Genomic DNA, 13475 nt, shown 5'->3' with positions numbered 1-13475 from the left:
AAAATAGAGCACACAGCTCATAGGGTTTAAAACAATTTAAAGATCCTGACATCAGACTTAATAACCCCCTTTCAAAAAACTTTCTTATGGCCGAGGGTATGTTTTTGTGAAAAATAGGAGAGGTGTAGAATCAGGTAACCATTATCATATACAGTATTACCACCAAAAACCTATTAAATCAAGCGGGCTAGATCAATGTGCCAAAGGGATTATAATCTACTGTTTTGTCCTCTCAGAGGCACCTAAATGAGTAGTGACCTATTCCCTGTGCTTGTTCTAAGGCACTCACAAACGGGCGCTGCACAAAGGGGTCTGTTTTTAATCCCCTTACTATGGCTATTTTTTCTCCCCTAAGTGCCTTTTGATAGACCTCAAGCTATGGTCCTCCAGGTACATTTTTGCCTTTCCCAAATTTTTCTTTTTCACTGGGATCACATTTTAAGAAGTTATGTATATATTTAAGTTTTGTGTGCCTGCAGAAATAATACAGGTTATTAACTTTTCACATGTGCACAACTGGAAGGAACATGTACAGTAACTAATGATTTCATACTGTATTTATGTTTCTCTTGTTATTTGCAAAGAGAGAACAGCATTTCCCTCCTAAATTAGTGTAACATTACCTGGACACAATCAGGCCTGGCAAGGTGAACTTGGCCAGATCTTCAACCATATAGACTAACGGGTTATTTTTATTTTTATTAAACTAAGCACCACCAAACTCCCATCCATGATTTTATCTTATTTATCAATAAAATAACTTTAAAAATTCAGGTCGGGAAAAAAGTTGAATAAAAAATAGACAATAGAGCGAAAACTTGAATCGAGTCAGGCCTGGCAAGGAGACCTTGGCCAGATCTTCAGTCATATAGACAAAGGGGATTATTTATTAAAACTCAATTTTTTCTCATATTTTTATTAAACCAAGATAGAGCAAATTCACATCCACAATTTAATCTTATTTATCAATAAAATACCTAGAAAAAGTCGGGTCAAGAAAAGACTCAAGCAAAAACGAATATCATGCAAATTTTTCAAAGTTGACCCCTGAATTGCTTGATTTTTTCGGGTTATTGTCCGAAAACCCCAAATTTTTCAGATTATCAGATGAAACCCAAAACAGATCACAATGTCTGCAAATTGTAAAAGGGAGATCTGCCATTGACTTCTACATGACCTTGGCAGGTTTGAGATTCGATTTGAGGTTCGATTTTTTTTTCCTCTAAAAATTTGAGTTTGTGCCCAAAAAACCTTGACCAGAAACAATCGAGGAAGTAAATAATCCCCTAAGAGTTTCCTTTTAAAATATTGCTTGTGTTCAACAGCATTGGTGAGGCATATAGGTGTCCCCCCTCCCATACCTTACTTGTCCCTTAAAAGACAAGGGAGCAGCGGAGGATGAAGGCCACAAAGGGGCCCTGTACTAAGGGCTGCACTGAATCCAGAATTCTGTTTTGGATTTGGCCAAGACAAAACCGAATCCTTAAAATCATGTGACTTTTTTTCACACAAACAAGGAAACAAAAAACTGCACACGCTTTTTTTTTTTGCCCTTCAGTATTCAGCCGATTTTTTCCCAAAAGAGTGGATTCTTTGCATCCCTAGTCCAGCAGCATTAGAGGTTATTTACAATGCCCCAACCAGTGTGCAAAGTGAATAAAAGGTCACATTATTACATTGTGCAAATAGCCACAGGCTCTGCTTGGAGCACAGACGTGCAGACTACTGGCTGCATTAGGCAACACTCAATTCAAAAGAGGTCGACGGGGGGGGGGGGAGGCATAGTGCTTGTGCAGTTGCGCCCAGGGGTTTTGTAAATTATCCATATTGTGTTTACTTAAGTAAAATCTATATTTATGTTTGGACACTGGTGGAACTTAAAAAATATTTCTGCATTCTGTTTCCTAAAAAGGAATTTCTCCATATAATAAAACGGGTCTACAGCTTGCATTATGCTATAGAGAAAATGTCATACAGAGAGAAGCTTTCACCATCTTATCACTGTAATTTATAGAGCTGCACATTTTATTAGCCATGGCTCTTGTCCAGCTTTTCTTCCTTCAAGTGTCTTTACTAAGATGCAGAGAAGGGATTACATAGCAGCAGCAATTCATTTTGCTAGGGGTTTCTGCAAGGAAAACAAAAAAACAGCTTCCCCTTGGAAGGAAGCCAAGACTCACTAACACAAAGATATTGTTGCAGTAGCAAGCATAGACAATGAAGTCTGTTTTCTACACAAGAAAATATAATGTACCTTGTTGAGACCATCTTATTTTGTATTGCTTTCATGTCGATAAACAGTGTTTGGCCCTGTGTTCCTCTTGCCGTGCCAGCAAGTATACTTGGTCATATTCCAAGCCTTAATGACCAGTGTTTAACATTTGTGAGAGGCTCCCTGTGCTTGGAGAGTCAATAACCCAGGTAGCCAACTAAAGCAATTTGCAGGGTGCATTTTATGTTTGTAGGGTAGGGTATGAGCCGAGGAATCAATATCCTGTGGTGAATTCTGCAGAAACCTGGAGGAAAAGAACAGGCAACAAGAAAGAAATATACACACGAATAAATGGCAAAAGATTATGACTTACATAATACTAAAACTCCAGTTTATTTAATATTTTATTGAATCAAGCTCGACCAAACCCCCATCCATGATTTTATCTTTTTTATCAATAAAATAACTCAAAAAGTCTCGTCGGGAAAAAACTCGATAAAATCGAGCAAAAACCTAAATCTCTCAAATTTGAGTTGATGCCTGAATCACTTTCAGGTTATCACCCGGAAAAAAAATATTTCGGATTATAGGACAAAACCCAGCGCAGATTACAATATCTTCAAATTGTAAAAGAGACATCTGCCCTTGACGTCTACATGACTTTGGTGGGTTTGAGCTGGTGGATTTTCAGATTCTGACTTCTTGCAGCTTCAGGGTATAAGAAATCTTGAAAAATTGCTATTGCATTTGCATTGAGAAACAGAGACTGCATAATAGTGGTGTGGAGGCAGCAATTTTAGTGCATTGTGCCTGATTTTGAGCTTTGAAAAGGAGCCAGCACTTCAGGATGGAACTGCTTTGAGACAGCTATTGTTTCTCCCCTTCTCAATGTACTTCTATACCACCCAAGTCATGCTCCCACTCCCCAGGCAAGAGAATAGCACCCAAGCAGGAAAAAGCAGGGTTTTTAGCAATGCAAACAAATCCTTCAGCAGAGGTGTCAGGTAGCTTCTATCTGGTCAGTTGCCCATTGTTATACTGATAGGTGGCTGCGGTGGGAAAGAGAGGGGGGTGGTATCACTCCAACTTACAGTGTAGCAGTAAAGAGTGACTGAAGTCTATCAGAGCACAAGTCACATGGTTGGGGGCACCTGGGAAATGGACATTATGTCTAGCCCATGGATAATTTCAAAATAAAATATGAAGAAATCTGTTAGCTCTTTTAAAAAACAGATTTCAGTGCAGAATTCTGCTGGAGCAGCACTATTAACTGATGCATTTTGAAAAAAATGTTTTCCCGTGACACTATCCCTTTAAGTCTACTGTAATAACATTTAAACACGAAGTAACCCCAAAAGGATTGTTTGCCTCCAATAATGTTTATTTAAATCTTAGTTTGGATCAAGTACAAGGTACTGTTTTATTATTACACAGAAAAAGGAAATCATTTTTAAAAATATAATATTATATGATTAAAATGGAGTCTATGAGAGATGGCCTAATTTGTATCTTTCTGGATAATGGGTTTCTGGATAACAGATCACATACCTGTGATCTGTGAAACATTGTGATATACAGTATGTACATAATAGCATGTGAAATAACGATTAAGTGTGGTTTGAAGCTTCTAAAAAGGAAGTATGGTCAATAAAAGACTTGGCAGCATGTTGTTTGTACACAACACACATAAATTCTGTCTCTGATTACTGTATCAACTTTCAGAAATAAGTGTTGTTTTGCAGAAACCATAGTTCTCACCACTAATGTTTACACTGTGCTCTAACACAATATTATTTAAATGTATCTGCATTTTGCATATTAACAAAAACAGAATTCACTAAATGCCATAAAATACATATATCCAGTAGTAATGGATATAAAATGCAGTTAAATGCACTGTTTAGATTCCTCATCCGTTTACCTCTGTTAATAAAGAAATATGCATTAAATGCACTCACTTATACGTTGTTTATGAGCTCAGGGGTTAAAGGAATGCATGCGTCATATTTCATCCATATGTTTTAGTAGAAAACAATTAGCAGCAGACTGGGTTGAGTATTCAGAAGGGTCAAAGAATTCTCTGTGTCCATTCATCAGAGGTCAACAGCTTGACAAGGCCAGCCAGCTGTTCTGTTGAGTTATTAGATCTTGTTTTTAGTATAGAATTAGAGGGTAGTTTATAACCATTTTATTGGTGACAAAATATCAATAAATGGTGTCCTATAAAATATATAGGTTTTCAAAGAGCAGTAAATGAATGATATCCTTTTTATATATGACACAGGCATTACTACAGTATACACCATGGGGCTCATTTATCAACACTTGGTAAATGTGCACCCGGCAGCCTGTATATGGTCTAATGTTCAAGTACATAAAGTATTTTAACAATTAAAGCACCATACATGTCAAGGCAGTAAGTGCAGGATTCTCTTTAAACATTGTACATGCTCTTTTAGGTGCCATATTCATGCCCTACCCTTATGCTGCCCCTTAAATTGCAGGCCAAGTTGTGCTCTAATGGGTGCAATTTATTTACATACCTCTGGCATATGTAAATAATGTAAAATAATGTAAATATTGGCATATGAAGGGGGGTATTCCACTGTGTGTAGGAATCATGGCAGATTGTACCAATTGAGACCTTGTCACCAATTTACAAATGTTTCTTCCTATAGCACTAATAGGAACAGTTTAAGAAAAGTTAAATATCATATCAGGCTGGCAAATATGCAAAAGCAGACAGGACATCCAGCATAAACCTTATACCACAAATCTGATCCATACTGGGACTATGAGTCCTTTAAATAGCTGATATACATAGTGCTAAAACTGACTCAGGGCTGGATTGTTCTAGGAATTATGAAATGTCATACTGCTGAGATTCAAATGAACCAAAATTACCTAACTGTTTAAAGAAGATTTTAAAAGGGGGTCATGGCATTAATTGATGTTAAGATAAAGGCAGTCCCAAAATCTCCAATATCTACACAAGGATCACTTTACCACTTAGGTCAGGTTTCAGGAGAATGCAGATGTATCAGTGTCCTGACCAGAAAATGTAAGACTTTTGTCTTCTCCTGGCAGAAGATTTAGTTCCATCATTTTCACAGAATATATCTTCTGGTAGACCTCATACAGTACAAGGAACAGTAACAACAAAAACTGAAATTGTTTTAAAGTAATTCAAATATAATCTACTGCTGCTTTGCACTGGTAAAACTGGCATGTTTGCTTCAGAAGGACAATTGAAGTTTATACAACAAGCTGCTGTGTAGCCAAGGGGCAGCTTCTGTCCAGCGGAGTTTACGGGCACCATCTTCAGCCACTTCGGTAATCTTCGGGTCTTCTTCAGGCGCTTCGGCAATTTCTGTGACTTTCGCCGCTTGCACAATTGTCGCAAAACAGAAATTTTCTCCAACTGCGCTTGCGCCAATACGGCACTTACTTCACGAAGATTACTGAAGAGAAGAAGATGGCTGCCGTGAACTCTGATGCGCTTAATCTGCACCGAGGGATAAGTAAAGAGTTGGGGCATTTAGCAAAGGTAGCACAGAAAATGTGTTACTGACACCGTTATATCACTCCTAATCATCAATTTATCACATTAGATTTGTTTTTTTTATTCATTTTAAAAATAAATTTTATTCATTTTAAAAATAATATATTCATCAATAATTTTTATCAACTAAAAGTAGTAGTAACATGTTTCATTCATCATCTCCATGAGGTTGAAACAATTGCACTGGTAGCAATAAATGTCAGAGTTGTGGTGAGAGTAAGAGAAAGTAAGAACACGTGGTGAGAGTAAGAACACAAACACACACTACACAATTGCCCAAGATGTTCCATTGTAGGGTTCCAGTGTAGGATTCCATCAAGTTACGGTCAATTTCCCAAAGAGTGTCTGATATAGTAGTATCTATTACTGCTGGGGACCTGGGGGTGTACGAATAAGGGATCTTTCCGTTATTTGGATCACCAGACAAAATGAACAAACTAAACCCCTCACAGGATCAATTCATAACGTGGGCAGGTTGTTGAAGGAGTACAGCATCATACTTAAGTCTTGTTTCATGTCATGAAACTGATTATTTTGTCCATTAACCCTCTTGTGTGAAGACACTAAAGTTTATTAGGTAAAACCTGGTCAACAGTGATCTAATTGAGTGTGTGTATTACGTCACTGCAAAATGTAGTAAGTGCAAAGGAATCACTTAGGCCAACTACCTGCCTAGGGGCCTTTGCATAGAGCACTACTACCTGGCAATGTTAGCAGTCCAAAGAGAGAATCCTATGTTGCCTGAGAGAGTGTGAGTTTGTCTAAATAACAATATACCCTGATCTGGCTTTCAAGGGGGAGATGACCTACCAACCAAAAATCTACACAAATGTTTGGTATGACCATACTAGCTAGCATAATTATAATTAAAGGAGAAGGAAAGGCCTATTTACTTGGTGGTTCAAAAAGTTAGGCACCCCCAAGTGATTGTGTATACTTACCTGAAACCCCCGGCCAGTGCTTATATCAAGAGAAAACTGCACTGGTTTTGGGGGTACTTCCAGCGAGCACCACGGAGCGATTGGCTACTATAACACTAATCTGGGCTATCCAAACCACAAATGGTTAAAGTGTCCAGCTATTGGTATGACCATGGGTTACATTGGACTCACACATCAGGATCAGGACCTTCGCTAAGTGGAAGCTTTCTTTTTAAGGTGTAGTGCAACTACAACACACAGGCTATTGTACATAAAATAGATTGATTGGACGCCAGGAGGTTCTTTTGATGAAATAACAGATGGATTTATTTACAAGAGCAACAATATTGACCATATGTTTACTCATGTATGAGGTAGGTGTAACAAGTCACAGAGTAGGGTAGATAGAGGAGGATGATACAGCAATCACAGATGTCACTCCCATAAGTCAAATAGTCAGGCGTACATCAATTCCCATCCAGTGGAGTGGTTAGGGAGAAGAAGTCTAGCCTAACACCCTATTCGCTGTGGTCCCTTCACTAAAGGCATACAGGGAAGCCTTGTGGGAAGCTATTCCCTGCTATTATCCTTGATGGAGCACACAACTGCTCTTTCTATATAATTTGTCTATCTTACTCTCCTAGAGATTGTATTAAAAAGTATAACTTGTGCTTGCCAACCTTGTTCACGGGATTTCCTGTTTCCCGACTTAATCTCTAAAGGTACAGGTCTCTTTATGGCAGTGGCTTTACTGAGCCTTGGTGTACCCAGGCTCAATGAGCACAACCAGTTGGCTACACCAGCAGCCAAATAGGAAGAGGCCACTCCTTTCCAACACTATATGGAAGTGTGGCAGGAAGTGATCATACACCCTTTGGACAATAACTGATATACGGAAATACTTAAACTAGATACATGGACTTTTGCCTAGTAACTAGGGAATAAGGAAGGGTAGGGATTTAAAGCTATAGGAGCCTAGCAGATCTGTTCAGCTTTATGCGCTACTGTGCATGCTCACCTGCCCAAAGAAAGAAGAAGCCAGAAGCCGATCATTTTGGGGTACTCGCTGGAAGAATCCCCTGGCCGGTGCAGTTTTCAGCTGATAGGAGTACCGACGGGGGTTTCAGGTAAGTACAATCACTTGGCACCCCCAAGTAAATACAGCCTTTCCTTCTCCTTTAAAGAAAGCACCCAAAGTTGGAGGCTTACCTTTATCAGGGGCGATCCAGGCCCCTCCACCGCCTGAGGCAGCAGCAGCTGCTGCTGCCCCCCCTCCCCCGGAAATTCGCTGTTAAAGTACCAGGAGCAGCATTTTTGCTGCCCCTGGTACCTAGTGGGGCGCTGTCGCCTGAGGCAGGTAGGTACCAGCCTACCAGCCAGCCACAATTCGCCTCATTGGCGAAGCACCCCTGACCTTTATACCAAAAGTTCTTTCCCAAGTCATTATTTTGTGTACCTGAAGTGAGATTTTGAAGAGATTTTACAGATCTAAAAGGAATTGTTCAGTATGAAAATAAAAACGTGTTAAATAGATAAATAAAAAATGTTTTCATTAGAACTAGTTAGCCAAAAATGTAATGTATAAAGGTTGGGGTGAGCAGATGTCGAACATAGTAGCCAGAAGACTACTTGCTCCTTTGCGCCTCTGTTATTGGTTACCAGGCAGTAACCAATCAGTGACTTGACAGGGGGCCATATGGGTCATAACTGTTTGCTTTTGAATCTGACCTGCATACTAAGGATCAAAAGTAAGCTCATGGAACCGTTATGTCCCATGTGAGCCCCCTTAAAGTCACTGACTAACTAGAGATCAGCAAAGCAGGAAGTTGAGTTCTGGCTACTATATTAGACATCTAGTGACTCCACTACATTTTTTGGCTAACTGACTATATTGGAAACTTTTTTTATTTTTGCATGGCCTATCTATTTATTTTGCAAAGCCTATTTACCCTTATTTTTACACCAAACTGTTACTTTAAATGTTAATGTTTGCATATAGATTCACAAACGTAAAGAAGCATTTAATGTAATCATTAGTGTATAATATTCAATAGTGGATCCTGCAGCAGGAAACACACTGTTACAGATAAACCAGATTTAGAACGCTTAATTAACAAGAGCTTTGATGCAGCTGAATTTCTAATGGGTTGATAAGTGCTCATCTGCATGGAATAACATGAATATGTAAGAAACTCATTTGCATACTCGCTGGTGAGACTAGGGATAAGCAATTGTTTTTCCGAAGCCTAAGGTTAGTGAGTTTATCCCTGCTTAGCTCATAAAAAAAGATTTAATGGCTGGAAGTCTCATAAGAGATCAATTAATTTCAACTGCTGGTGTTCACATTTTTACAGTCATAAAAAAGTATAAAATATTCGTTACCAATCTAATATTATGAAAAAAAGGTGTGAATAGTGCTAAATTTCTTGTAAAACAATGCAACAAATCAGTAACTAACTGGTCTACTTTTTGAAAGCAAACATTTGGTTGTATGCACACTATATATATTTTTACATTACCCCCATAGGCTCCACTCTATAGGATGAATGGATTGGATTCAATGTAAACATTTATGTCCCCCTACCCCCAATCGATATGTTATGGTATTATCTATGTCCTGAATCATAAAGCAGCTTTATATCATTCTTTCTTTAATGGAGGGATTCCCTGCAGGCAATGCAGCATTGTCCCTACTACTAATGACTTTTACAGATAAATAATTTCCCAAAAAAACATTATTTTTGGGCTACCGTCTGAGCTGAATCAAACTACTGAAACTATTTATCAATTTATTAATAATACATAAAGTATAAATATATTCATTAGAACAAAAGAGGGGTAAATTATTTATTAGGTAATACAGGTATGCTCAGAAATGTTTAGGAACTGGGGGTTTTCCAGATAATGTGGCTTTCCATACTTTAAGTCTGCTAAAAATCATTTAAACATAAAATAAACCCAATAGGATTGTTTTGCCTCCAATAAAGATTAATGATATATTAGTTGAGATCAAGCACAAGGTACTGTTTTATTATTACAGTGAAAAAGGAAATCTTTAAAAAAAATTATTTGATTAAAGCGGAGTCTATGGGAGAGGGTTGTCCTGTAATTCTGAGCTTTTTGATGGGTATCTCGATAATGGATCTTATACTTGTATATCACTTTATGGAATTACCCATTAAAATGACATAGAGCTGTTTTACTGTTTCAGCCATAATGTGCATAAGAAACAAGATCACTGTAGCTATGGAATGCAGAAGGTGACCTTACATAATTTAACAAGGCATAGAAAGGACATCTAATTATTATTATTTTTAGCATTTTGTTGAACAGTAAGCATACTTGCTTTTCCTCACTGGCAAATCAGCTTAAAGAGAAATCTCTACTAACAAAAGTGTGTCTGGGCGAGCAAGCGTGTATGATTTTGAAATATATTATGCAGAAAGGGTATTGTTTATTTGTTGTGCTTCTGCTATGTAAGAATTGCTTCACATAACAGAAGACAAAGGAAAAGCTTATGTTTGAGGAACTGTTAGTTAGAACATGCAAATATGTCCTATATATCTCTTTGGCTAACTATTTATTCAGAAGTGCTGGTTTAATAGCCCAGCAATAGGTATAAATTTAAAGCCGCATAATCCAACATGTAGATAGACTGTTTCAATATTTCTAGATTTCAGCAGTGCATTATATGGGACAGTAGCTGTTGTTTTTGATTTTGCTGGTAAGCAACTACATCAACCATAAAGAAAAGGTGAAGTGGAATCATAAAGGTATTATTAAAAACTGAAAAATAAGATTATGTGCAAATATAAATTGCCCACATGTCTTTATTAAAGAAAAGTAGTTTATTTATCACATTGTTATTATCTTTAAAAACACTGCACAGCAAAATGCAATAGCCCTCCTTCTTACTTATTGTTCTCCTTAAAATAGAATTCAACCCTAAAGTTAAAAAACCCTACCCCCCTACCATACATAGACCCCCTCCCTCCTCTGCCCCCAGCCTAGCTGTTACCCCATGCAAATGCCCTTAAGTCTTTACTTACCCCTCCGTGCATGTTTCTTTCCAGCGGAGTTCATGGGCGCAGTTGTCGCGATACAGAAAATTGTTCCAACTGCTCATTCGCCGATACACCTGTGTAATTCCAAAGATTACTGAAGAGAAGAAGATGGCTGCCGTGAACTCCGCTGGACAGAATATACACGGAGGGGAAAGTAAAGACTTAGGGGCATTTACCCGGGGTGGCAGCTAGGCTGGGGGGGAGGAGGGAGGGAGGTCTATGTAGCAGGCCCGGACTGGCAATCTGTGGGCTGCAAATGCCAGAAGGGCTGCTATAAGGTGCCATAGAAAGTCAGTATTTAGTGGGCTGGTGGGGGCTGTTTGAGCCTCTGAGTGGGCTGATTGGGCCTCTGTGTACCTGAAATGTCAGGACCTATTTTAATTCTCAATCCGGCCTGCTATGTAGGGTAGGGGAGTAGGGTTTTTTAACTTTAGGGTTTAGATCTCCTTTAAAGAAAGTACACAGGTCCACTTTCTCACTTGTTGTTGCTCTTATATGAAGAACTGTACATCCATAGACCTTCTTTATCATTGCTTGTTCTTCCAGAAGGAAGTATGTCCAGAGAACCTCTTTCAAATTCTTGTTTCTCCTAAAGAAATCACTGCATGTTCTTAGGCCTTCTTTTTGAGTTCTTGTTCTTCCAGAACCTTGGTCACCTTGGGTAGGCTGAGATTGGAGCTCATTTGATATACTTCCAGCTAGGAATTACAGATTTCGCAGGTGAAAAAGAGATAGAGAGGCCACATGTTGCGAATGCAGAAATGCAAAGTGAGAAATAACTAATTGTATGGTAGATTTTTCACAGAGAATTCTTACAAAAATATACACTAGTGTTCAAAACTTTGGAATCACCCAAAAATATTCTCTGGCATTTAGATAGAAGCGTATACTTTAATTCACCAAGGTAGCAGTACATTGATAAAAAACGTCAGTCAATACAATATCATAATATATCATAATATCATATATTAAATAATATAAATGCTACACAATATGTTGGCACTATATAAATACATGTTAATAATAATAAATTATTAATAATATTTAAATCTCTTTTGTTCATCAAATTTTATATTCATCAAAGAATCTTCCATTTGCACCAATTCAGTCTTTGCAGGCATTCGGCATTCTAGTTGTCAACTTTTGAAGATACAGGTATGGGACCTGTTATATGCTTGGGATTGGGGTTTGCCAGATATGGGATCTTTCTGTAATCTCTGAATTTTAAGTCTACTATAAAATAATTTAAAGGTGGTTGTTCACCTTTAAATTAACTTTTAGTTTAGACAATTTGCAATTGTTTTTAATTTTAATTTTTTGTGTTTTTTTGAGTTATTATTCAGTTGGCAGGTTCAACAACTTGGTTGCTAGGGTACAAATTACTCTAGCAACCATGCACTAATTTGAATAAGAGACTGGGATATGCATAGGAGAGGGCCTAAATAGAAAAAAGAGTAATATAAAGTAGCAATAACAATAGATTTGTAGGTTTACAGAGCATTTTGGTTTTTAGATGGGGTCAGTGACCCACATTTCAAAGCTGTAAAGAGTCAGAAGTGAGAAGAGGAAGACAAATAATTCAAAAACTGTAAAAAAATAAATAAATAAATAACAACGGATGGGATTCAATGGAAAAGTTGCTTTATGGGAGATGCTTTCTGGATAATGGGTTCCCAGGTAACGGATCCCAAACTTATTCAAGCTATTTCGAACCATTCCTTTTGTAGCTATTCCCAAAGGTATAACTGGATCGTACAGCATTACTTTTTCAGACTTTAGTCTTCCAACAAGTGCTAGATAGTTTGAGGTCATTTCATCAAAGACAGTATTCGGACATCCTATTTCTTCCCCAAAAAGGTTTTGCATATCTTAGAAGTATAGATCAAGGGTCCCCAAACTTTTATACCCATGAGCCACATTCAAATGTAAATAGAGTTGGGAAGTAACACAAGCATGAAATAAATCCACGTGGGGGCCAAATAAGGGCTGTGATTGGTCATTTGGTAGCTCATATATCGACTGACAGCCTCTGTTTGACACATGTTTTTCATGCAACCAAAACTTGACTCCAAACCGGGAATTCAACAACAAGCACCTCCTTTGAGGCAACTGAGAGCAACATCCAAGGGGTTGGGAAACAACATGTTGCTCATGAGCCACTGGTTGGGGATTGCTGCTTTAGATCAATGTCCTATTGCATAATTAAATTTGCACCAATCAAAAATCAATCATTTTGACCCTAGGGGAAGGTACAATGTTATCAATAAAAAGCTTAATTTCCTAGTGGTTCCATGCTTTTGAACGCTATTGTATATTAATTACGAAATGTTTCTACCAAAACTTCACATCTTCATTTACTTTAAAAGGAAACATTCTTAAAATCTCAGTCACATGCCTTACAAAAATAGCAAAACTGAAAAACTAACACCCAGCGCTACTCTAGTCCCTGCAGATGCTAAAGCTCTGTTTAGTTATATCAACATAGAAGGCTAATTGTTTTTATATTGTGTATCTTGTCTACAAGATCAACTTGATGTGTTGATGCATGGATTTTCACATTCCATACATGTATACATACATACATTGGAGCAGGTTAGTGTAGCCAACAGACAGGTTGGTGTAGCCAATAGTGCTCTAAGCTCCCTATGAGCCTTTAAAACCAAGTATTATGTATGTATGTGTATTTCACATGTTGCAGTTATCACCCTGTGTCTGAT

Source organism: Xenopus laevis, chromosome 7L (genome assembly GCF_017654675.1).
Source record: "Xenopus laevis strain J_2021 chromosome 7L, Xenopus_laevis_v10.1, whole genome shotgun sequence".
Classification (NCBI taxonomy): domain Eukaryota; kingdom Metazoa; phylum Chordata; class Amphibia; order Anura; family Pipidae; genus Xenopus; species Xenopus laevis.
Note: the sequence above shows the minus strand (reverse complement) of the source record.